Below are 27,712 nucleotides of genomic sequence, written 5' to 3'. Positions count from 1 at the left end.
TTCAAAACAATCTTTTTCTGAACATATCTAATAACAACACCAGTGTAACAAAAATGCGACTTGTAAAACGTTGCCATAGAGTGGGGTGAGCAAAATTTTTGAAGGAACGAACTAAGGCTATTTTTGTAGTTAAGAGTCGACTAATGCCTTTCACTGTACATCCATTTCATGCTTTCGTGATGTGAAATATTGTACGCCCGTACTGTCTGGATTATTCCTTTTAATTATTACGAATGATACTGCGAATTAAGTAAGTTCATTTTTATGCAAAGACATTTCCCTATCGCGATACGTAAGATTACATATAATGCACGTAAATTTAAGCACTTACAAGAAATAAATGTATTCACAATGTTTGTACTCTATCAGTTATCAAATAATTTTGCACTTTTCTTTTGTTACTTTGAAAGCTACTTACTACGATTAATAAACACTGTCGACACTCTGTAAGGTGTCAGGCAAATCCAACACCTTCCATGAAAACCCTGACATGATAAGCAAATCCAGTAGTATGTCACATAGCTCCGAATAAATCGTGACATTCAATTAACCGAAGTAATACGAGTAACGAGTGAGCAAATGGAATACCACAGACTAACACAAGAATGCCTAAATGCATGTCGTACCTTCCCACCGTGAGACCGACGCAGTTCCGAGGGGAGAAACGAGGACAGAAGCCGAGAGCAGAACCGTGTTAAGCTAGAAGGCCCTACGATAAGGGACGGACTGGACACCCACGTCGCCAGCTAACCACTAGCGCCACACAACCCGCACGTTTTAGCGTGAGACTGTTTCGCGTCTCTGTTACAAGGACCAACCCCCAGCTCATGTTAAAGGCTAGAGCCCTCCAGAAAAACAGTATAGATCTTTCAATAACACAAAAAGGGTCACTACCACCCGCAAGTTTTAGCGTGAGCCTTTTCGCGTGTCTGTTGCATTAGGACCACCCGCCAGCCCATGTTAAAAGATAGAGCCCTCCAGAAGAACAGTATACATCTTACGATAACGCTGAAAGGACCACACCAGCTGAAGGTTTTACCGTGAGACTTTTTAGCGTCTCTGTTACGCTGCAAACTTTAAAAACATTGTCCCACCACGAAAAGTATAAAGTTTCTCATTGGATAGACAGAATTTTTGTAGGCGGAGCTTAAGGTTAACATTGAGACCCTGATTGGTCAGATGAAAACACAGCCAGATAGTTTTTTTTGAAACCAACTTTCGTAAATTGTAGTAAGGAGAAGTTAAGAGTTGCTTCCGAGATGGCGAGGTGAGCGGAGTTGTGCTGCCCGCCGCTGCCCTGACGCTGCCTAAACACCGACAAGGTAATGAACGCACGCGATGCCGCATTTTTGAGCGCATAAGGCTTCACTCAGAACTGCAGAAGTCTCATCTGTTAATCCCCTTTTTGCGTAATACTAGTGTCGATCGTTAATTAAAACTCATGGTGTTCACAGTTGCCACTTGAAGTAAAAATCTGAAACGCGATAATTGCTCTGTTATATAGTTATTGAGAAGCCACATCAGCCACTGTAATTTACGACAAGTTAGATAAGTAATTAAAGATAATTGAGGGTCACTGTAGACCATTTTGATAGTTTTCTCTTTTGTGAAACTTAATTTAAACCTAGATTATAGATGTGATATGGCATAGGTCATCCTTCGATCCATTGTAGAACTTGGAAACCCATTCAGGGAATATTCGTTCACATTTTTGTTGAACGCAGTTGCTTTTACCATCCTGTATTAAAACATTTCCTTTTATCAATAGTGCAATTTATAAACGATGTTTTGTGAGCAGAACAAAATTTCCAATGGTAAACGTAACTGCTTTTTCGACGTTATTTTACCAGCTAACTAAAAATAGGAAAGCCTTGAACCCTTTCCACTAAATTTAGTTAGTATTAAGATTCTTTTACAGGGAGTACAGTGGTGATGACGCTGAGATAATTTAGTATTTGATTATATCATCGCTAGTCTCACTGAAATCTTCTGAATTCTACATGTCATGTGTGGTCTGGCGTCTCCTTACCAGCAACAGGTCCCAAGTTCAAACAAGTCAATTCCCTAAAAAACACGCTCAGAGCGTCGTTGAGCGAAATTGGTGGGGAGACACGATATAGAACAGACACCACCATGAATGTTTAGAACTCTTATCCATTTTCTTGAGGTCTGTGTTAACCTTAAAGACGGTTACCAAATGGTACAACAGTATAGCAACGTCCCACTCGCCGACGACCGAAATCAGCAGCTTGTTAACACTAGATTTTTTTGATTATTTCACGTTTATGTTGTTTCGAAAGGGATCACAAAACTGGAGAATTCCGTGTTACTGGCACTACCAAAATGTAATAAAAAGCATTACAGTCCGTAGAAACTTATGGAATACGTAATGTTAATTGTTTCTGTATTTGCTGATTAATAAATGTTATATATTTATAAACCTCATGATATAAATTCATTATTTAACAACGGTGTTATGATGTCGATTGTTATCGGCCATCTATGTTTAGACATTTATGATGAAATCGAAATCGGTATCCCCGCTTTGCCGTCTTTTCTCACGTATCGAGTGTAGAATATGCTGTCTGTGGCTCTGAATACGCCGCCACAAAACTGTGAGACAGAAGCGTTAACTAAATGGTTTCTGCAGCTGTTTCCCCTGACTCTCAGGTCAATGTTGGGAATGTCTGCACCTCCCCCGTGCCGCCCCCTGTCTGCAAATCAAATAGAGAGGAGTACCCCAACATCGCCCACTGCGGCTGGAAATGATCTTGCCCTGCCCCTGGCTAACACAGCCGGCACGGAGGGGAGATGAAACGTGGATAAAAAGAGTTGTATGAACGACACGGCGGGGGATGGAAGGGTGGAGACTGGAGGAGAAAGTCTGCGTATTGTTGTAACCAGACAGCAAAAGGGGGAACGGATACTAAGATACGAGGGTCACTCCAAAAGAAATGCACACTATTTTTTAAAAATACATCTTTTATTCTACATGTTTGAAGGTTTTACAGTGTGTAGATACATCCTTTAGGAACAATATTTTCATTTCTCCACATAATTTCCATCACTCTCAACTGCCTTACGCCATCTTGGAACCAGCGCCTGTATACCCGCACGGTAAAATTTTGGACCAACCTGTTGGAGCCACTGTTTGGCAGCGTGGACAGGGGAGTCATCATCTTCAAACCTTGTTCCACGAAGAGAGTCTTTCAGTTTCCCAAAGAGATGACAGTCACATGGAGCCAGGTCAGGACTGTAAGGCGGGTGTTTCAGTGTTGTCCATCCGAGTTTTGTGATCGCTTCCACGATTTTTTGACTGACATGCGGCCGTGCATTGTCATGCAACAGCAAACCATCCTGCTTTTGCCGATGTGGTCGAACACGACTCAGTCGAGCTTAAAGTTCCTTCAGTGTCGTCACAAATGCGTCAGAATTTATGGTGGTTCCACTTGGCATGATGTCCTTCGGAATCGAAAAACACCGTAGCCATAAGTTTTGCAGCAGAAGGTGTGGTTTTGAATTTTTTTTCTTGGATGAATTTGCATAATGCCACTGCATTGATTGCTTCTTCGTCTCTGATGAAAAATGATGGAGTCATGTTTCATCACCTGTCACAATTCTTCCAACCAATTCATCTCCACCATTCTCGTACTATTCCAAAAGTTCGCTGCATACCGTTTTTCTTGTTTCTTTGTGAGCCACTATCAACATCCTGGGAACCCACCTGGCACAAACCTTTTTTTACCGCCAACACTTTCTGTATTCTGCAGAAACTTCCTTCCACTATCTCAACGTAGCGTGACAATTCGTTCACTGTGATGCGTCTGTGAGCAGTCACCAGTTCGTTACCTCTCTGCACATTGTCTGGAATGTGTGGAGTACGAGGCCTGTCGCTGCGAGGACAATCCTCAGTATTGCCGTGCCCGCTTTCATCACGTAACCTGCTTGACCACCGACTAACTGTACTGCGATCGACAGCAGCATCTCCGTACACCTTTTTCAACCTCTTGTGGATGTTTCCCATTGTCTCATTTTCACAGCACAGGAATTCTATGACAGCACTTTGCTTCTGACGAACGTCAAGTGTAGCAGCCATCTTGAAGACATTCTGTGACGGCGCCACTCACGGGAATAGGTTGAACTAAGTTTGTAAACAAGCGGGAAGGATGTAGCTACACATTGTAAAACTTTCACACATGCAGAATGAAAACTGTATTTTTACAAAAATAGTGTGCATTTCTTTTGGAGTGAAGATAAAGCGAGAACAAAAGTAGTTGTTGTCGTGGTTTTACATAGATTAGTCATCTACCTGTTTCGGTTTCACAAATTTTGTGCCCATCGTTTCGTTGACTGCAGCAAACGAGCGAGGGCGAAAGGCATCCCTGTGGCACCTCAGAACTGGAACCTACCTTCTTGTGAAAACAATCCTGGGCCGATAAAGCGGTCACAAGAAAGAAACGCAAAAGCAGGGAGCAAAGTAAAGCTCGTCAACAGTTCGCAAGGGAAAAAGATTGAAGGTCAAGGTGGGACGAATGTCCACGGACGGACCCGCGCGCGCGATATTTTCATCGAGAAACTTGTCAGAGATTTTATATAACACCATCCTCCGAGTTCCCAGAACCAGAGCGGCGCGTGCGGTGACGGACGAGTTTAGCACCTGATGCGCCTCTCCTCAAAACACCCCAGCGCTAATTCGGACGGTGCCTCAGGGTTTGCTCGGGGTCGGCAGTGCGGGCGCGTGCAGTCGCTGGGAGCTCGCCAGCCGCGCTTCGCGGTCGCCACGGCGACGACCCCCGGGCCTTCGCGATGGCAGATCACCACCGCCCACGGGTGCCCTTCACTCCGCACACACAAGAGTGTCTGGAATCCGACGCCGACGCCGGATGCGCACCGACGCGCCTCCTCCTTTCCATTCTCGCGGGACCGCCGCTGAAAGAAGAGACCTCCCCTGCCAGGTCTTCTGTCGGTATCTGCTTTCCAGCCGGCTACAGCTTTCGCCGCGCCCCCTGCTGCGAACTCTCAGAGAGCATTCAGCGGAACAATCGGAATTCTCCCAGTGGAAAGCCGAATCGAGAAAAGTATTTCTTGTATTTAGAGAGCGGCGCTGGAACTTTGCTCGTTAAACTGCACTCAGTGCGGACGTCAAAGATAAACATTTTCGCTCGGAGTAAACTTCCTTGTCGTGCCTCGAGGTGAAAGGCGATTAAGGCTTTCCTCCACCAGTTCCTCCAGAGGACTCTCAAACGAGCGCTTTGTGAAACGGAAATATGTTTTCAGAAGTCGCTATCAGTTCAGTTTCGTGAAGAAGTAAACTAACAAAATTCTGTAAAAACAACGAAACAACGCAAGTCAAAAACTAAAAAAACAGATGCGATATCACCAATAAATGCGCAACAGTATTGATAATATGTTTGTGTTGTCAAGGAGCGCTCTGAATCAATGACATTTGTCAAAATTCTACTCTGTCATGATACCTAAGTCTCAACGGCGAGTATCTGTAACTGTTTTCAATACTTGAGCCACCATTACAAGGACGCCTCTTGAAAGACAACGTACAATAATTACGCTGTTAGAAATGTGGCAATATCTCATGGGACCAAACTGCTTAGGTCATCGTCCCCTAAATTTACACACTACTTAAACTAACTGACGCCGTGGACAACACACACACACCCATGCCCGAGAGAGGACTCGAACCTCCGACGGAGAGAGCCGCGCGGACCGTGACAAGACGCCTAAGACCGCACGGCTTCCCCGCGCGGCCCGCTGTTAGAAAAGAGGCGTTAGTTTACGGCAAATGGTACTACTGTCGCGTTAAACGGAGTGTGTAGGTGAAAAATAAGTTAACTGCTCATATTCAGGCGTGTTGTTTTGCAGTTGTCGAATAGGAGACTTTACGGACATCTGCACCGAAGTCATTTTGTAGCGTAAGTTGATTAAGCATTGCAATTATTTCGCTTGTTCAAAGTTTGTGCTCGAAATTTTCCATCAGATGTCCTGCTCGCTGCGTTGTTAACATTCAGTTTACGTCATCCAGTACCACGTCTCCCAAACAACAATAGCTCATTTAGCAACATGGATCCAAGTAACACATCCGGTGTGGTCGTAACTCAGTGTGGATTATGTATGCAGTGCAGATGTGTACCACAAAATCGAATCTTAAACATGTGTGAACTTTTAACGTTGCAGATTAACGCTCGTATATTTTCGCTATTAAATATGCAATAATACCCAGTGAATATGACAAACTGACATAAAAATAACCCATATAAATTATAAAAATGTATTTACGTATTTTCCACAGCTCATCCTAAGCCATTGGGCCGATTTCAACCAAACTTGTTACACATATTCCTTACTGTCAGGTAACACTCGCCGTGGGTGTAAGAAACACCTGCATCTCATAGTTCAGCAGATACGACGTCATAAACATTGAGTGAGTGAAAAAATGTATAAAGTTTTAATACATGTATAAAGTTTTAATACACTAAGACACTCCTACAGTCGAGCCATCTCAAGGAAATCCCTGACACCTGGCAGCCTTTTCTGACAACTTTCATCTGCGAAGCGCAGACGGTTGTAGACGAAAACAATAGTTGTCTATAGAGCTATGAAGAGACGTTGCCATAGAGACGTTTACAAAATCGCGAAGCAACTGTGTCCAGCATAAACAATCTCTCCGTGATAATGTAAAATATACATTTGTACATTAACCACAATTTTTTGTATGATTTTTTCACAATTTCGAAGGTGCTTTCAAGAATATATGTAACTGAATGTTTTTCGATATTATACTACAAACATAGCTGCAGACAATCTGTCCAACGGCCTTGCCACCGTGGTAACGCCGGTTCCCGTCAGATCACCGAAGTTAAGCGCTGTCGGGCTCGGCTAGCATTTGGATGGGTGACCATCCGGTCTGCCGAGCGCTGTTGGCAAGCGGGGTGCACTCAGATCTTGTGAGGCAAACTGAGGCTCTACTTGATTGACAAGTAGCGACTCCGGTCTCGGAAACTGTCATACGCCCGGGAGAGCGGTGTGCTGACCACATGCCCCTCCATATCAGCATCCAATGACGCCTATGGGCTGAGGATGACACGGCGGCCGGTCGGACCGTTGGGCCTTCAAGGCCTGTTCCGGAGGAGTTCAGTTTTTTAGTTAGTAGCAGACAATCTGAATGGCTCTATGAAACTGGATAGCAACAACAAATAAACGCAAAATAAATAAACACTCTCTCAGTGCGGAGAAATTTTATGCGATATGATGAAATGAGTAGTATGAACTGGTCACTCAGGCACTGTGCTAACGAAGGGCAGTACAGTGTATGAGCCATTATGTGCCAATGTGTTAGTGAAGTAATACTGAACTTAGTACACGTACTTCAATGTTTATTCACAGTTACAACTTGTGGAAGAGCCAATATCTACCGCCGACAACGGTTTCTCTTTTAAAAGTTTCGAATATTCGTTTAGTGGGTGTGGTTACGCGACATGTGTAATATTGTGGGCCAGCCTGTCCGACTGCATGTATTGTATATATTAGGGAATATGCCTGACGCAGTAAAAGAGGAACAAACGATTGAAACCACCTAGAACTAACTAAATCTACCAGACCTGAGCGACGAAAACGAGTGACACTACACTGTTTGGTGCGTCACAGCTCTTTTCGCTTTCAGGGGACGGAGTGATCAGTGCAAGTTATGGAAAATGTGTGAGTCACGAACACAAGTGTCCTTTCAAGTAGATTACTACAGCATTGAGACGCATCTGTAAAACTTATGTAACTTCTTGTATGTCTAAATCACTCATATTTTATCAATTTCCTAACGCATTTCTGCCACTGACCATCTTCAAAAACTCGTGATACAAAATATCTCATCACTGTCGTCGGTACAAAGCGCAAGTCAAAAATTTAGCACTCGCTGATGTTGGTAAAAATCGTATAGGCAAAAAAAAAGGGATCTTTCGTCTGTTCTGATTATTCGACGCTCTCTTTCGAATGCACAAATAAGCAGGGATGTTTAAACGGCAAATACTCTGGTATCTACTACTGAACTCAAAGAAATACTTAACATTTGTCTCTGCAATAGTCGTTACTGAAGAATACGAACAGTGGACTCTCATCAGCAAGCGCAGCTGCAGAGTTGTAAATAACATAACACCTCGAAAGATGAGTGGTGGAGGCTGCTTCGGCTACCATTGTCACTTCTTCCAGTCTCTAATGGTGGGAGGGAAGAGCAATTGTTGGCAGGCCTGAATGTCATCTCCAGTCTGTCTCTAATCTTCGTTCAAGGCATCCTCGCGGTAAGAGGAAGCAATATAATGGCTTTTGTATAAATGCAAAACGCTTCAGAAAATTAATATTTTTGGCCCATAAAAACATATAATTAAGTTACTTAAGTGCAACCGAGACCGCTGCAGGACACTTTGCTTTCACGTAATTTTTTTCCACGGTTGTCTAAAGCGTCTGCGGAGCACCGAGACTCACCCTGAGCCGTGGTACGGACGCCGCCCTCGCCATCGAGCTGCGTCGGCGGGCCATCCTCTGCAGGTCGCGCTCCCTGCGCTGCTGCACGCGGGGGCAGCAGCCGCCCCCGTGCTCGGGGGAGGCGGTCGCCACCGCCACCGACTTGAGGTCGGCGCCGGGCAGGCTGCGGACGGCCACGAGGCGCACGCAGCCATCGTCGTCGGCGGGCACTGCTTCCATCGCCAGTTCACATCGCGGCCCACACGGACCACTGCGAGCACTCAGTACACACGTCCGCACCGCGCGGCACCCACTGCGCGACTGCCCGCCTACTGCGCTGCGCTGGCGCTGCGGGGAGCGGAGCGCCTGCCCGCTAGGCAACCCCTCCTACACGCCACTCTCCTCACCGCCGGCGCCGTGCGCGCGCCGCGCTGCACCGAACTAACCGCGAGGCCGGCAGCCACTTGCTCGGCCGAGTAACTTTTTTAAGCACCGTGTACACACGATATTACTCCGCCAGCCACTGCGCGATAGCAACGGTAATGTTTCCGACGACAGTGCGACTATAGCGGAGATACTAAACATGCTTTTCCGAAAAGCCCTTAACCGAAGAAGACAATAAATATTCCAAAACTCGAATAAAGAACAGCTCCCAACATGAGTAACTTAGATGTAGATACCCTCACACCTGTTAAGGATCCTCAGTACATGGCAGCCGTGGTTAAAACAGTGACATGAGTGCATTACGCTGCAGATTATCGAATTCGAACGTGGGCAAATTGTTGGTGCTCGAATGTGGTTGATTCCGTAACTTAGGGATTACAATTACAAATAACCTAAATTGGAACGATCGCATAGGTAATATTGTGGGAAGAGCAAACCAAAGACTGCGATTCATTCGCAGAACACTTAGAAGGTGTAACAGGTTGTAATGGTACTTGAATTTCGTAACCATTACGACACCTCACCTCAACCTCTTGACACCAGCAGTATTCTACTGTGTTCCTGTAAAATAGTTAACATATTTCTGTGACAACAGTCAGATCTGATTTCATTAAAGTAGAGGTACTTCGATACATCGATATCTATATATTGCAATGATATTGTTCTTACGTCTATTCTTTCTTTTATCACTATGATCTTTGACGTACCTGTAACTCTGATTTTTGGGCACGTAAGCGGTTATTAGTGAGTCAAGCTTTGGTCGTCATGTTAAAAAGACGCAAATTGTAGTCAGTTTATGAAATGTGAACTTTAACAGTGAGGAAGATATTTTCAAGTATGTTTTATATTGTGAAGTGATGCTCTGGAACGAGTTATGTGAGATTGCAACAAAAGTAATAAAAGAGAAGTGTAACTTAAATTCGGAGTGCTGATTACTTTTTTACATCACCATTGCCCTAACTTGCAAAAGTTTAATCTTCAAGAATGGTTTATGAAAGACATCCATAAAACTTTTGAATATCGCAGAATAACACCTAGGCCTCTTTGCATCCGAGCTTGGAATCATCACTACCTAGATTTTCGACGATTGAACCATGAGTTCACAACGAGACCAGCGTGGGAAACACGAAAAGATGAGTGCGTAGTTTATTATTATTTCAAGAAATGACTTTATTAACTGTGCTCTAATGACACCTGCCACATAATATAACTTTGTTATTGCCAAAAATGCAATATTTAGCGGCGTGAGCAACACTACAATCATAATTAATTTTTGACCTTGTAATAAAAAGTATTCTGCAGCCAGTGCGGATTACTTCCTTCAAAATGTGGAAGTTTGGTTGCAGTTGCCTGCAATTTAAAATAATATGTACAGTATTATTGAGCCTTTCTCCTCCACTTTGGCGAGATGGGTGTGTGAGCTGTACGCACTTCAGTCGCGTTACCTGAACTTAACACTATTTCACACTATTCCCTTGAAAAGCATAGAGGACTTGCATTTGTCCATTCCGAGAAGACAGGAAGGCGTTTTGGGTGCCGACGGTTTTCCTACACCGTATTACGCATGGTAATGTGTTATTCGTTTTTCCATGATTTCATCCATCCGCTGTACGTGTCGAGAAAACGTGCGTTGGTACTCTTACTAACGTGCTTAGCTAGCATACACTGTATCCAGTAATCTGTGCTCTCTTCGTAGCAGCAGCAAAATCGTGCTCCAAGGTCGGTGCAGATGTTACTCCTTGCCCGGTGGCGTGACATTTAAGCAACCTTGCTGCCACGCTTTCCTTATTGAGGTGCATCTGGGTTCGCGCCAGGGACCTTGGACTTCAAGGGACCTTGGATATCACTGCTGAAAAGAGCCGATGATCAGCGTACTGCTTCAGCTTTTCACACTGAAGATACTCAATACTGCATACTACTGTAAACCCCCGTATTCCAAAGCAGCTTCCAGTCACACAACACCCAGTCATCACGAGGCAGAGAAAATCCATGACCCCGCCGGGAACAGAACCCGGGAACCCGGGCGCGGGAAGCGAGAACGCTACCGCACGACAACGAGCTGCGGACTCACAGCAGGGCGAAAGATGGAGTTACTTGCCGCCGTGGAGCGGTCGGGTAGTGCCCCGGACGGGTTGATGCAGCGGAAACTATCTGTGAGTGCGGAGGTGTGTAAACTCTGTTATCGACGGAGGCGGAGCGGCGAGTGGCCGATAGCGGAGGCAGCGCCGGCACCAGCCTGCCAGAAGGACGGGGGAATTCGCGGCGGCGGAGGAACGCAGCCTGCTCCGTCCTGCTCTCGTTTCGAAGCCGCGAGCTGCCGGCGCCTTGCTCAATCGCGCCCAGTGCGTGCCCGGTGAAAGCTAACAATTGCAAACCGAAGCTGTCCGTAGGCCCGCGGGATCACAACCTCGTAACGCAACGCCGGCGCCGCCTCCTCTGCTATTTGCTGCCACCCTGTTCTGTCAGCCACCTGGTACCCACAACATTACTCTCAACGTAGGTGGAACGTTTTTCACTACAGGCAGAAACACTACTTAAAAGCACACATTAACAAACAATTGTTATTAAGAAGCTACGGAAATTTGAAAGCGTTTTATAAACAGTTCAAAATAACTAAAGACGCACAGTAGTCTGTACCAATTTTACGACATCAATAAAGCACAATAAATTCGTAACAGATTCTTACGACTTTTGTAATGCAATAACATTCTCAGTAGTATGACAGTCCTTTGATAACAAGTGTAATTTCGCACATGCCCAGAAAAACCTAAATGTATGCTGGAAGGCTGACAGATTTTTATTTTTCCTCCTATCTATGTAATTATGTAGTTGTGTGGTCCTCAATTCGTTCGAGCAATCAATCATTCACAATGCGAAACACAGACATAACTCAGTCACTCAAAATGATTCAGAAATTTTACTTGTTAGAATGAAATCAGGCGATGATTCTTCTTTTCTGCAGGCTCCTGCTTTGCGGAAGTCTGCTACTCTGTACAAATAAAATGCCTCGTAATTTTGGGAGCGTTGTATAATCAGTCGGGAAACCTCAGATCAAGCGGAATTTTGGCATTGATGAAGTTTAACCTTCCGAAGAGGTAATGGAGCTCTTGGATTATTAAATGCAGGTTCGTATCCAGTCTTTCGGAAGTTCCCTTCTGATTAACAACTACGCAATATATTGATGAATACCATTAATTGGTTCAAATGACTCTGAGCACTATGGGACTCAACTGCTGAGGTCATAAGTCCCCTGGAACTTAGAACTACTTAAACCTAACTAACCTAAGGACAACACACACATTCATGCTCGAGGCAGGATTCGAACCTGCGACCGTAGCGGTCGCGCGGTTCCAGACTGTAGCGCCAGAACCGCTCGGCCACCAACGGCCGGCAATATAATTAATTTTCAAATGTCAAATACACACTTTTGTATGACGGGGCAATATATATATATATATATATATATATATATATATATATATATATATATATATATATATATATATATTTCCCTTTTAATCGTACAATTTCGTATGTTATCTTTTGTCATAAATCTCAATATTCAGATTACAATTCTTCAAACAAAGCTCAGGCTAATCGGCACGAAGACAATTTCGGAAGCTTTTTTTTTCTAACAACCACCAGAGAGAGTACTACAAAGAATAATTATGCCATCATGGCATAGATATTGTATGAAACTACTTTGCGCATGGATTCTGCGAGTATGAAGATAGAAAATTAGTAAACGTCATTCAGGGGTAGAATTGTATCAGAATAATTCATCGAATATAAAGAGATATTAGAAGATTTTTACTTATAACTCATACGATCATTGACACAGTTATTAGATATCCATAATTCACATATACGTACATACAGATATAACTAAGTTGATTGTTACGTTTTTACATTAACTTCGTACAAGCGGCGTTCAAAAAGTAATGCAACATGTTTTTTTTTCTGTAAGCAGGTTCGTTTTATTTAGAATTCCAATGCACCATATTATTCTCCACTCTTTTGCCTACGAAACCCTATTTTTGAACGCAATCTCCGTTCAGTGTGACGGCCTTAGTCTACCTCACTGGGAGGGCATGTATACCCACATGGTACCACTGCACTGGTCGACAACAATAACCAGCCCAGTATCCATGTACTGCTTCCGGCGGAGTGCGCCCTTCGTTGTGCCAAACAGACGGAAATCGGAAGGTGTGAGATCCGGTCTGTAAGGTAGATGAGAAAGTTATGTTAGCTCCTCTCGGGTGTTCATATTTGCGTTGTCACGGAGAAGAAGTCCAAGTGAATTTTTGTGACGACGAACACGCTGACGTCGTTAGTCTCCTGACAGTAGCATTATATTATTCACAGTAGATCGTTGCACTATGAGGGAGGACATCAAACAGAATAAACCCTTCAGAGTTCCAGGATACCGCCGCCATGATCACCGGCTGAGGGTGCGGCTTTGAACTTTTTTTTTGTGAGGAGAGGTGGTGTGAAGCCACTTCACGCATTGCCGGTTTTGTTTCCGGTTCGAAGTGATGAACCCATGTTTCATCGCCTGTGACGATGTTCGACAAAAAATTGTCACGGGCAGCTTCACAAAGCGCAAGCACATCGTCCTTCGTTGCCTTTCTGGTCTTCTGTTAGACGGCAAGGAAGCCAACGGCCAGACATCTTAGAGTAACCCAAGTAGTGGACAAGTATGTCAGCATTACCAACACAGGCGCCGACTTGAGCAGGCAGGTGTTTGACTGTCATCCGCCGATCATCTCGAATGAGAATGTCCGCACGTTTCAACACTATAGGAGTCACGGCTGCGTGCGGCCGTCCGGCATGCGAGAGATCGGACACGTTTTTGCGATCTTGTTGCGAAGTCTCGCCCAACGACCCACCGTGCTTTTGTTCGGCATCCGTAGACGTTCTGCGTGCGCCCGTCCGGCATGCGAGAGATCGGACACGTTTTTGCGATCTTGTTGCGAAGTCTCGCCCAACGACTCACCGTGCTTTTGTTCGGCATCCGTAGACGTTCTGCAAGCCTCTATGAATATCTGCGATGTTCTGGTTTTCCGCCAGAAGACATGACAGCTCTCTGTTTGGAATGCATCACGGTTACGGACGCCATTGTGAAGGCTACGACCAGCGCCGCGACCTATCGGACCTTTATGAAACTACACTCCTGGAAATGGAAAAAAGAACACATTGACACCGGTGTGTCAGACCCACCACACTTGCTCCGGACACTGCGAGAGGGCTGTACAAGCAATGATCACACGCACGGCACAGCGGACACACCAGGAACCGCGGTGTTGGCCGTCGAATGGAGCTAGCTGCGCAGCATTTGTGCACCGCCGCCGTCAGTGTCAGCCAGTTTGCCCTGGCATACGGAGCTCCATCGCAGCCTTTAACACTGGTAGCATGCCGCGACAGCGTGGACGTGAACCGTATGTGCAGTTGACGGACTTTGAGCAAGGGCGTATAGTGGGCATGCGGGAGGCCGGGTGGACGTACCGCCGAATTGCTCAACACGTGGGGCGTGAGGTCTCCACAGTACATCGATGTTGTCGCCAGTGGTCGGTGGAAGGTGCACGTGTCCGTCGACCTGGGACCGGACCGCAGCGACGCACGGATGCACGCCAAGACCGTAGGATCCTACGCAGTGCCGTAGGGGACCGCACCGCCACTTCCCAGCAAATTAGGGACACTGTTGCTCCTGGGGTATCGGCGAGGACCATTCGCAACCGTCTCCATGAAGATGGGTTACGGTCCCGCACACCGTTAGGCCGTCTTCCGCTCACGCCCCAACATCGTGCAGCCCGCCTCCAGTGGTGTCGCGACAGGCGTGAATGGTGGGACGAATGGAGACGTGTTGTCTTCAGCGATGAGAGTCGCTTCTGCCTTGGTGCCAATGATGGTCGTATGCGTGTTTGGCGCCGTGCAGGTGAGCGCCACAATCAGGACTTCATACGACCGAGGCACACAGGGCCAACACCCGGCATCATGGTGTGGGGAGCGATCTCCTACACTGGCCGTACACCTCTGGTGATCGTCGAGGGGACACTGAATAGTGCACGGTACATCCAAACCGTCATCGAACCCATCGTTCTACCATTCCTAGACCGGCAAGGGAACTTGCTGTTCCAACAGGACAATGCACGTCCGCATGTATCCTGTGCCACCCAACGTTCTCTAGAAGGTGTAAGTCAACTACCCTGGCCAACAAGATCTCCGGATCTGTCCCCCATTGAGCATGTTTGGGACTGGATGAAGCGTCGTCTCACGCGGTCTGCACGTTCAGCACGAACGCTGGTCCAACTGAGGCGCCAGGTGGAAATGGCATGGCAAGCCGTTCCACAGGACTACATCCAGCATCTCTACGATCGTCTCCATGGGAGAATAGCAGCCTGCATTGCTGCGAAAGGTGGATATACACTGTACTAGTGGCGACATTGTGCATGCTCTGTTGCCTGTGTCTATGTGCCTGTAGTTCTGTCAGTGTGAGCATGTGATGTATCTGACCCCAGGAATGTGTCAATAAAGTTTCCCCTTCCTGGGACAATGAATTCTCGGAGTTCTTATTTCAATTTCCAGGAGTGTATATTGTTTGACCCATACCGGATATTGATTAACTCCGTGCCTGTTATTCTATTAAAGATTGAATCAGGCACCAACACTTTTGGAAGCTTTATTTTATTACCGTTATCCACTGCGGCTACTTTTGTCTGTTTCCAGCAGATCGGCGCTGGACAAATACCGAATAGTGTGTTAAGCGAGCGCTGCGGAACATACACTTCAGCCAGTCACAAGGGGCTACATGACGACTGATCCCACAATGCACACTTCCATGGCCGGTATTCGCGTCTTTTGTGACATTTCTTTCATAGGCATTGGGTTGTGGTCCATGGAATGTTTATCTATGTAACGTTTCGTCTGCTATGTGAGTTTTTACAACCTCTAAATGTCTAGCATCAGCTGACGAAACTTCAGACGCAGAAACATGCCTTAAGCTATGTCGTCTTTCCCATACAATAGATCTCGTTAAGTGACCACTGCCGAAACCACTTGTAGGATTATAAGTAATAATTCGTAAATTTTCATGACAGTTTGTAAAGAAGCAGTTGTTCGATCGACTCACAAAATCCAACAGACTCACCCACACATTAACAGTCTAAGTCCCTTGTCATCTCCAGAGTCTGTCTATTTTCTGTTTATAGTATTTGAAACATAATCAATATGTTACCTTAAACATTTTATTACGTAATAGAGGTAAGTTTTAATACAGCCACTAACTTTAGCTCCACCCAGAACGCTCCACATATAGAGCTAGAATCCATATATTTATGTACACCTTTGTGGCATGAGGCACACGGCTATTGCCGTATTCTTAACAACCACAGCTCTGCCATACTCCTAACTGCGCTGTGTCTATCTCTCTGAGAACTTCTCTCTCTCTCTCACTCACACTCACACACACACACACACACACACACACACACACACACACACACACACAAACACACACATGTTGTTTAAAAATGTTACGTAAATTTTCAGTCTTCACAAAATTATTATTTTAAATGATCTTTGCACTAACTGGCTTCTAATACGTCAACTTTGCTCACTACAGTGTATAAAAAAGTGTAACTGACGTTGTAGGTGGTGTAATCATAACATGAAAAGGGAGCCTGGGAGCACAGGATGTATTTACATTTTTATTACTGCTGATCTTTGCAAGCAATGACCTCCACAAAACTTAAGGCTTTTACAAAAATAGTGTTTTAGGTTGGGTTATCTGGGGGAAGACTAAACAGCGAGGTCATCGGATTAGGGAAGGACGGGGAAGGAAGTCGACCATGCCCTTTCAAAGGAACCATCCCGGCATTTGCCTGGAGCGATTTAGGGAAATCACGGAAAACCTAAATCAGGATGACCAGACGCGGAATAATGTTTTGTTATCTGTCATCTGCTGCTCCTGCCATACAGTTACCCAAAAGTCGTATACACAGAGTATGCATATCTTATTCGATGACATTAGTCCACCTGAGGATGGAGGTTTAACCCTCTGAAACGCGCAGTGACATTAAAAATAAAATGTGACTGACTACAGTAAGCTGGTAGTTACTATTGATACCAACTGAATCGCTCGAAGGGAAAGGCATTGTGAAATATAATATCTTAATGCTATGTGGCAATGGCGCAGTCATTGTGGGGACGGCAGTATAGTCCCCATTCTGTTGATTGAGTATACGGACACAGATAAGGGATATGGTCGCCAGTCGCGGGTGTTTTAATCTGCAGCCACAAATCCGGCACACCGCGCTGGGGCCACGTGTGCGATATGGGACAGGCATGTAATAACGAGTGTATACACGCGGGCCGTTAAAGTTAACGATTTGCCTCCCGTTTCCCTTCCCCTCTCGCCCTTCCTCTCCTTTCCCTGCCTGCCCACACACTAGATGGAGTCTTTGCGTTATTATCGGGCATATTGCTGGACGGTTTTGTCTCAGAAGAGCACCCTCTGGTGGGATCGCGCTTCGTTGACGTTGACGTGTGTGTGTATGTATGTATGTGTGATACGTGGCTGAGAGCTGCCGGCTGCGGCTGTGGAACGGATGCTGGCTGGCTACGACGAAAGTGAAACGAAAGTTATTACCTGGAGCTCGTAACGCGGCGTTGTGCGCGACTCGCGGGCGAGGCCGGCACAGCAGATAAGAGTTTTCGGTCTGACAATGGTCGCGGTGAGAGGCGGGCGGAAAATGGAGCGTGACAGTCGAGGAAGAATGCTTACCGGCTGGACGCACGCTGATCAGTGGGTTATACAGAACTAGTGCTCGCAGGGTTCTATACTGGCTGGAATAGCTTCTCACCCTCTGATCTGTACTCTGGAGGATTAGGTTCAATAACTCATCACGCCAGCTTGACATAGGTCACGCATGATTCCTTGCCCCATCCCTCATAGTACTGTTTTAATATACGTTCTGCTCGTGAATTTCCGAACTCCTTTTTCTTCTCCTTCAACCTTCAGATGTCCACTCCTGGACGCAAACCTCTTACAAAGAATTCCTTGTCAATCTTTTGCTGAGCAGTCTGGATCCAGTTTTTTTCCAGTGTGTCGCGAGAAATTCCCTTTGACTACCTCGGACAGCACTGCATTAGTGTTTTGGTCCATTTGATGTTGTGTCTGGCCACGTCTCCCGCCCAACTCCATTTTCGTCTCGTTGTCCGCTGAAAAACTTAGTACACTTCCGTCCTTCTCCTTACCTCTTCGTTCTCGATCCTGTCTATCAGATTCACTCCACGCACTGTTTCGGCTGTTGCCATCCCGGAGTCTATTTGTGCTCCTTATTGTGTCATTATTTAGAGGCTATACGCGGTTGCTGGCAGGACGCATGTGTCATAAACATTCCACCTCAAATCTGTAGCGACAGTCGATTTGCGGAGAATGTAACCAATTTTATGGACTGCCATAAGGCGAGGCAAACTGGCCGGGCGCCTTTGCAAAGTGATAGATGGTATCAGAAAACATCCAGGAACGCTGAGGACTGCAATACGTGGAAGATTGCAGGGGATGGCCGAGATATCAGTGGATAAAAAGTAATTCATGACGGATGATAACTCGACTCGGCGCCAGCCCGTATCTGTGGCATTTGAGGCATTTTCTGAACACCTTATTTTCCTAGAAAGCTGTATGGGAAAGATCAAATAGAAAGACTTACCGGCAAGGTCTGCAATATGCGGCATTAATAATGAAAATGCTAATGCCTTATACAAAATATATACCAGAAGTACTAAATTGCTTTCTCATTATACGGGACGTCTGACAGTACTAATGTTAGGCCTTCTCTTGTATTCAAGTGTGGATCATGGAAGGCTGTTACAGCACCCATGCAGTCCAAAATCTTTTGGCCAGATTGGGATACTGAGATGGTTCACACTGTCTGGCATATGATTTCGTAGATTAGTTACGAAGTTCCCTTTAAACGACGAGAAGTATAAAGAGGAATCAGCTATCGAGTTAATTTAGGGCGGTTTCCGACTATTTGGCTGTTTACTTAGTTAATAATTATTAAAAATATGTGGCACTGCAATCCTTACCTTTTCTCGCAGTGGTACTATAGCTTCATAAGCGTGCGACAAGTAGTACTCACCTGAAAAGAAAAAAAATTGATTTAGTTTATGCATTAAAAATTATTTCGTCGACAGCGATTCCTCAACTTATACTTTAATAAATCATTACACAGGTACAAAGTTCTTGGTATAGACAAAAAAATGAAGTTTGAGTTTTCAGTACTGAATGCGCATTGCAAACAACAGGTGTCTCGGCTCTTTCCCTTGTTTGGGAGACATCACATTTCGCCGCCTCTACTGTTTTTCATTCACCGAAACTTAGCTCACTTGCTGTTTTCTCCGAGCCTGGTCCCTTCTTTAGACGCAGGCGTGACGCGGCAACGGAAGGTACAAGAGGCCACGCAGCATTGTGACGAACTCCCGAGATCGCCGTGTTTGCACACGCCCGCTCGCTAACCAGCCTTGTGCTCATCAGATAGCAGCGTGCTTCCCGTCTTGCAGCCAGCGCCTGTGTAATGCTCCTCTCGTTCTGTTCCGCCCAATTCTCCACACACACACACACACACACACACACACAAACCATGTGGCGACGTTCTAACGCAACCACTGTTCTGAACAGGACAGGTACAATCACAATAACTTCAAACGAAGTGATCGGTTTCGACCAACACCGACCACGCTCAGACCGTAAAACACACGCCGAGGTTCAATGGCATCATTGCATGAGCCACATTTTCAGAGTCACTGACCATGTTGTTTCCATAGTGGCGCCACTGAACTTCAGTCTGTGACTTATGGCTCGAGCATAGCTGATGCCGGCCGAATCCGATCATTTCGTTCGAAATTGTTGTGACTGTCCAGGACAATAAATTATTTTCAAAACAGTCAATAACTGTACGTCAAATGGTTCAAATGGCTCTGAGCACTATGGGACTTAACTTCTGAGGTCATCAGTCTACTAGAACTTAGAACTACTTAAACCTAACTAACCTAAGGATATCACACACATCTATGCCCGAAGCAGTATTCGAACCTGCGACCGTAGCGGTCGCGCGGCTTCAGAATGAAGCGCCTAGAACCGATCGGCCACACCGGCCGGCTATTATTGTTTTTGCTGTTGGTGGTGTTGTGTGTTCAATCTGATGAAGCTCTTAACACTAGCCTATTCTGTGCAAGCCTCTTAATCCCTGCGTCCCTACTGCGAGCTGCATGCATTTGAAACCGTTTTCTGTAGTCGAGGCTTAGGCTACCTCCACAATCTCCCCCCGTCCCCTCCTTTTCTCCATTAGCAAACTGACGATTGGTGGATGCCTCAGGATATGTTCTGTGAATCTATCCCTTCATTTAGTCAAATTGTACCATTAATTTGCTTCTCTCCATTTAGATTCAGTAGACTCCGTTCATCCCATTTAAGCTTCGGTTTTCTTCTGTAGCAACACATTTGAGCTTGTACTACTGTGCAAGTTTCCATTCTATAGGGAGCTACGCTATGGAGAAATATTTTCAAAAAAATAAAAAAAATAAAAGGATTCGTAATAATTTTAATTCGATGTTATGAAATTACTCTTTATCAGACGTATTTCTTTTGCTACGGCCAGTCTCCTTTTCATATCGTCATTCGTTTCCACCGTCAGTTACCTTCCTCCTCAAATAGCAAAGCACACCCACTACTTCTAAACATTTCATTTCCTACTATACGTAATTCCCTCTGCAAGTCGTGATTTATTTCGACTATATTCTATTAATCTTTGATTATATTTGCATCTGTGACTGGTGAATCCCTGACAATGCCAGGCGAAACGCCAGAAAAGCTGTTGAACAAGCCGGCCGGTGTGGCCGTGCAGTTCTAGGCGCTTCAGTCTGGAACCGCGCGACTGCTACGGTCGCAGGTTCGAATCCTACCTTGGGCATATATGTGTGTGATGTTCTTAGGTTAGTTAGGTTTAAGTAGTTCTAAGTTCTAGGGGACTGATGACCTTAGATGTTAAGTCCCATAGCGCTCAGAGTCATTTTCTGTTAAACGTCGGCCCAAGATCTCGAGACTAAAGCCAAAGGCTATACATCACTCGTATAGTAATGTGCTGCTGGGATGATATGTTCACAAAACACCAACTTGTTGCTGTTGTCTTCAGTCCTGAGACTGGTTTGATGCAGCTCTCCATGCTACTCTATCCTGTGCAAGCTTCTTTATCTCCCAGTACCTACTGCAACCTACATCCTTCTGAATCTGCTTGGTGTATTCATTTCTTGGTCTCCCTCTACGATTTTTACCCTCCACGCTGCCCTCCAATACTAAATTGGTGATCCCTTGATGTCCTACCAACCGAGCCCTTCTTCTGGTCAAGTTGTGCCACGAACTTCTCTTCTCCCCAATCCTATTCAATACTTCCTCATTAGTTATGTGATCTACCCATCTAACCTTCAGCATTCTTCTGTAGCACCATATTTCGAAAGCTTCTGTTGTATTCTTGTCCAAACTATTTAAAGTCCATGTTTCACTTCCATACATGGCTACACTCCATACAAATACTTTCACCAACGACTGCCAGACACTTAAATCTATACTCGATGTTAACATATTTCTCTTCTTCAGAAACGCATTCCTTGCCATTGCCAGTCTACATTTTATATCGTCTCTAATTCGACCATCTTCAGTTATTTTGCTCCCCAAATAACAAAACTCCCTTACTACTTTAAGTGTCTCATTTCCTAATCTAATTCCCTCAGCATCACCCGACTTAATTCGACTACATTTCATTACCCTCGTTTTGCTTTTGTTGTTGTTAATCTTATATCCTCCTTTAAAGACACTGTCCATTCCGTTCAACTGCTCTTCCAAGTCCTTTGCTGTCTCTGACAGAATTACAATGTCATCGGCGAACCTCAAAGTTTTTATTACTTCTCCGTGGACTTTAATACTTACTCCGAATTTTTCTTTTGTTTCAACACCAACTTAAAAACTTTAAAGGAGTATGAAAAATAGGGGCAGTTTTCAGTCCACATCGGTGATTACGGAATGATTGAACACGATGAACGGTATGGACTCAAAGTACATGCAAAGTAATGGGAGCCCAAAACTGCGTTATTATTGCGCGGAAAGGAGCAGCTGTGTGTGTTTTAGGAGCTGAGCAAAGAACGCCGTCTTCCGGTAACTACCGTCTTCCGCAAAGCAGTGCGGCTCGTGCAACAGAGGCGCTTTTGTGCGCCAGCCGTGACTGCCCGTGCAGCGAGAAACCCGGCGCGCGGTCGCCGTGCGGTGCGGAAGCTGTGGCCGGCTTTGTCATCTGCCGCCGGCGCAGATAAGGCGCATCGCTGTGAGACGTGTGGCGGCGCGTGGGCTCCTGTGTGTGTGTGTGTGTGTCTGTGCGCCACCGACTACCGAGAAGCCGCCACCGGCGCACAGCACGGTCCCCTGTACCGCGGTGCGGGCGGCCGGTGTGTATAAATACCGCTTACGCGGGTCCGTTCGTGGAGACCGCCGGCACTGACTCAGCGGCGGACGGCGCCGCAGCTCGGACACGTGACCAGTCTTACGTGATGTTTAGGTCTTTTTAATTCCCAACGACTCCAGCTATACTAAACTGTGTATAAATCGTAAAATAACCAACGTCAAATAACTCAGGGAGAATATTAGCGAAAGTTGATTATGTTGTTTGTTGTTCTGCTCGAAACAAAGACTCGGCTACATGTTGGACAACAGCACAGCAGGTCCTTGCCGAAAAGCCTGAATGTTGCCAATCTCTGACCACCTAGATGTAAGGTGCCGCCGAACGTTCTAATACCTATTTCGTAAGTGGGCTGTTTAGCTTTTTTTTTTTTTTTGCTGGTAACGCCACGTAGCTCTCTGTATGAAAATCACTGACTTTGCTGTATGAAGGCTGCGGCTGGTTGGCATTGTTGGAATAATTGCTATTGTAGTGTTGGGCAGTTGGATGTGAACAGCGCGTAGCGTTGCGCAGTTGGAGGTGAGCCGCCAGCAGTGGTGGATGTGGGGAGATAGATGGCAGAATTTTGAGAGCGGACGATCTGGACGTGTGTCCATCAGAAAGAGTAAATTTGTAATACTGTATATCATGAACTGACTTTTGAACACTATTAAGGTAAATACATTGTTTGTTCTCCATCAAAATCTTTCATTTGCTAACTACGCCAATCAGTAGTTAGTGCCTTCAGTAGTTTGAATCTTTTATTTAGCTGGCAGTATTGGCACTCGCTGTATTGCAGTAGTTCGAGTAACGAAGTGTTTTGTGAGGTAAGTGATTTGTGAAGGGTATATGTTATTGTTGGTCAAGGGCATTCTTTTGTAGGGATTACTGAAAGTCAGATTGCGTTGCGCTAAAAATATTGTGTATCAGTTTAGTGTTGATCAGAATAAGTAAAGAGAGAAATGTCTGAGTACGTTCAGTTCTGCTCCGCTGTTTGAAAATCAAATAATGTAAGAGGTTTATCAGGACAGTAATTCACTAATTTTTCTAAGGGGGCGTTTCAACTTGCATGTCGTTATTCATGGCACAGCTATTCAACAAATACTTGGTGTAAAAAATAAATAAATAAATAAATAAATAAAAAATAAATTAAAAATGGTTCAAATGGCTCTAAGCGCTATGGGACTTAATCGTCTGAGGCCATCAGTCCCCTAGACTTAAAACTACTAAACCTAACTAACCTAAAGACATAACCACGCATCCATGCCCGAGGCAGCGTGCAGTTCCGGACTGAAGCGCCTAGAACCGCTCGGTCACAGCGGCCGGCTACTTGCTGTCATGTTGTTTATTCCAGACTGTGTTAGTACATGATGTTACCCCTTACTGTGTACCGCTATGTTTTTAACTATATCTGTATTTTGGCTCTGAGCACTATGGGACTTAACTTCTGGGGTCATCAGTGCCCTAGAACTCAGAACTCAAAAATGGTTCAAATGGCTCTGAGCACTATGCTACTTAACTTCTGAGGTCATCAGTCACCTAGAACTTAGAACTACTTAAACCTAACTAACCTAAGGAAATCACACACATCCATACCCGAGGCAGGATTCGAACCTGCGACCGTAGCGGTCGCTCGGCTCCAGACTGTAGCGACTTGAACCGCAAGGCCAATCCGGCTGGCCATGAACAAGTGATCACAACTCTTAACGTATGCATTTTAGAATTCATGTTTCTGTTTCCTGTATCCATGGCACTGAGGATTTTGTGTATTAGACCGTGAGCTGAGTTTCGCATGATCGATCTTGTCGGAACCCATGTGTCATGTCACAGACTGCGCGGCTCCTTCCGCCGGAGGTTCGAGTCGTCCCTGTGGCATGGATGTGTGTGTTGTTCTCAGCATAAGTTAGTTTAAGTAGTGTGTAAGTCTAGGGACCGATGATCTGAGCAGCTTGGTCCCTTAGGAATTCACACACATTTGAACATTCGGAACCCATCTCTGATGTCCACGAAGTACGTCATCATGTTCCTGCAAGGTCATGTTCGAGTTCTGAATATGTTCGAGGATTCCGCTGCAAATAGATGTGAACTATATGGTACGGTAGTTCAGTGGATCAGTCATACTTCCTTTTTTGTTATTGGAGACGCCATCCGGTCTTTTCCAAGCACGGGAAAATTTTCTCCAGTGAAAAGATCGGCCGCAAATTTTGTTCAAGAAAGGAACATTTTCTTTCGCAAACGCTGTGTTGAACTAATTAGGGGCTTCGTTGGGATCTGGGGTTTTATGGAGTTTTCGCGATCTGCGCTGCTTTGGAATACCACTAGTGCCGGTATCTGCTGATACGTAGTCGATGGAATAGCCCCGTGGGCCTATGCTTCCTCCAGCCACCGGAAGGCCGATATCGCTGAGTGTTGTGCGCAGAAGGCGGCGCCGAAATGATGTATGTGGACACGAGGCGGCCAGTTGCGTGTTATCGTTCACGAGTCCCCTACGCTAGGGAACGTATGCGTTCGTCACACTAGTATGTACACTGAACTGGGGATCAATGGAGGGCCGTTCTCTCCACACATGATCCCGGCATGTACAGCAGATGTGTTTCTATTTGTCGAGTAGCTATAATCCGTTATCATTAATCAAACATCCGTGAAATGGAAGCTTCGTGAAAAGGTTGTTTTAGTATCAAGTGTGTAGGTGGAAACACAAATCTCAGTATCTTTCCACGTGGAACTGAGATAGTCATACATCACTAATGCTGACGTATGGATTATAAATTCATCCACCAAGACAACGGCAAACATTTCAGTGAATGGCGTTACTAGCTCGATATTTCGACGTATCGTGTTGGGGGTGATCACTGGAGTCGGTTGCTGCCCTCAGACTTTCAGACCGTTTCCGTGTTTTATTTAAGTGACGTCACGTGCTCAGTACTTTAAGTTTCATAATTTTTTCGGTAAACACTGACATCATATTCCGTCACAGAGACAGCGACTGAAAGCAAATACGTTTCTTCTATCTCACTGTAACGGTAGCTTTTTTTACGAACGGTGGCCGAGCGGTTCCATGCGCTTCAGTCTGGACGGGCATGGATGTGTGTGATGTCGTTAGGTTAGTTAGGTTTAAATAGTTCTAAGTTCTAGGGGACTGATGACCTCAGATGTTAAGTCCCATAGTGCTCAGAACCATTTGAACCATCTTTACGAACGATTATTAGTTTCGCGCCATTTCGTTGACCAAATTCGGATCCACTGAAATTTACACTACAGACAACCATGTATTCCTATATACATGGACTTACGAAGTGTTACTTCACAACATAACTTTTTCAAAAATTAATACCTTGTCCATTTTGGAGAGCAGCCACTATGAATAACCGGTCAAATTTTATTAAGCGCCTACATTGTGTATATGTATTATGATCGCTTTCGGTGCCATAGAAACATCGTCAAGTTGGTGTACGTCGGCTAGAAGTGCAACACAGATTTGTGTGAAGTAATACTAAAGCTACGTTTTAGAACACTAACTGTTGTGTTATACATTCATGACTTAGCCCATAGAATTACTTCTAATCTCAAACTTTTCGAAAATACTGCAGATTTTAATTTCGTGGAACCGAAACCTGTAATATTGTTAGTAATATTTGCGATTTAGACGGACAGTAAAATGTGATGGAATTTCTTCAGTGGCTCCGAGAATAGGCACAATGAAAAAAAAATTGTGCGCTCTCCGATGGTGAAGTAAACAAAACGTCAAATTAAGTTTCATTGTATGCAACAAAATAAAATGTTGAGTGATTATTAGTTTTGTGATTTCCATTTGATTTACAGAAATCAACGAACTGAAATACACGTGGGGCCTTTAAAAAGCATTTTTTTGAATACGACACTACAGTTCAGAATAACATAGATGAATAGCACTTTTTCTGCAATCTAGTCACGAAGTCTCCGTAAGCAATGGCCGGAACATTCTACATTTAGTTCAGTTTCTCGACAATAGAAATCCGCTTCTTGGTCATGGAGCCACTTGTGAACCAATGTAAGAAGGTCCTCGCCGTTAGAATATCTCTTCTTCGTGAGTGAATGGTAAGCCAGTGGTCCTCGCTTTCTCTCCCGTTAGTATTGGTATAAATAACTTACTGATCCCTCTGCGATGACATATCGACGCTAAACGGATTAGGTGTTACACATCCACCGCGGAACTAATCTCGGGCGAGCGCGTTATTTCGGCCGCAATAAATTCCGGGCGATATTGGCAGACGTGGGGGCCACCACAAGGGATTAGACGGCCGCATCTGCTGTGTAGTCGCCTGGAGTGGGACACGAGTGTGGCGAGCTGTACAAAGGACTGATTTGTCGCGTGCGGAGGCTTTGTGCAGCGTGGCTGGGTCCCCGGGGACGGCGATGCGCGTGGGAAGCGGCTGCGTGCCGCTGTCTACCCTGGGGACTCATCCAGAGGTCACAGTATTACATTATGGAGGCCTCGCATGATGGCTGCTGCACCTGTTACCACTTATACACTACAGACGGTGACCGCCTTGTGCTCGGCGGGAATCTTAAAGCGCCCTCTAGACGGCCAGTATTACTCTACAAAAATACTGTGTGATGTTGCTGGGGTTATCATGTGACCCACCCGAATAGCCGCGAGCGTTAGCACGCCACTCCCGGGATTGGGGGAGCGCCCTGGCCCCGGATCAAATCCGCCCGGTGAAGGGCCAACCAAGCTGGACGTGGCTTTTACGCGGTTTCCCACGTCTGACTCTATAAATATCGGGGTGGTACCCACGATCCGCCTCAGTTAGACGATTCGCGTGCATTTGTACGCACGCTTTCAAAACACGAAACGCACACGGATGGAGTATACAGTTAGCCTGTCACTAACGTTGTGAAATCCGCAAATTAATATGGCGACGCCATAAATGCCACGAAAAAAAGAAGATTTAAATCATTACGTGACTCTACGGCATGTTTATTAATTATGTGATGAATAACGATCGATGACCACAAATCTTACATCGCAGTTGAATTCCATGAAGAACATACTAGACAAGATCATAATAGAAACTTTCGTGATGTGTTAAAACTGCCTGTTATTTGTTGCTTAGATCATTTAAACGCCTCTTCTACCGAAGCGATATCGGAACACTCATTATATAGCATATACATGTTGTTGTTGTGGTCTTCAGTCCTGAGACTGGTTTGATGCAGCTCTCCATGCTACTCTATCCTGTGCAAGCTTCTTCATCTCCCAGTACCTACTGCAGCCTACATCCTTCTGAATCTGCTTATTGTATTCATCTCTTGGTCTCCCTCTACGATTCTTA

At 45.3% G+C, this 27,712-nt stretch overlaps 1 protein-coding gene and 1 pseudogene across 1 annotated transcript in view; one reads left to right on the top strand and one right to left on the bottom strand.

Annotated features, from left to right (window-relative positions):
• The window catches only part of LOC126267894 (puratrophin-1-like), a 1,105,633-nt gene that overhangs the window by 180,854 nt on the left and 897,067 nt on the right, over positions 1 to 27,712 (bottom strand). The gene's annotated exons all lie outside the window — the stretch shown is intronic.
• LOC126268284 (5S ribosomal RNA) lies at positions 6,821 to 6,938 on the top strand (annotated as a pseudogene).

The sequence above is a fragment of the Schistocerca gregaria genome, chromosome 4, assembly GCF_023897955.1.
Source record: "Schistocerca gregaria isolate iqSchGreg1 chromosome 4, iqSchGreg1.2, whole genome shotgun sequence".
Lineage (NCBI taxonomy): Eukaryota > Metazoa > Arthropoda > Insecta > Orthoptera > Acrididae > Schistocerca > Schistocerca gregaria.
Note: the sequence above shows the minus strand (reverse complement) of the source record. Positions and strands in the feature narration are given on the sequence as shown.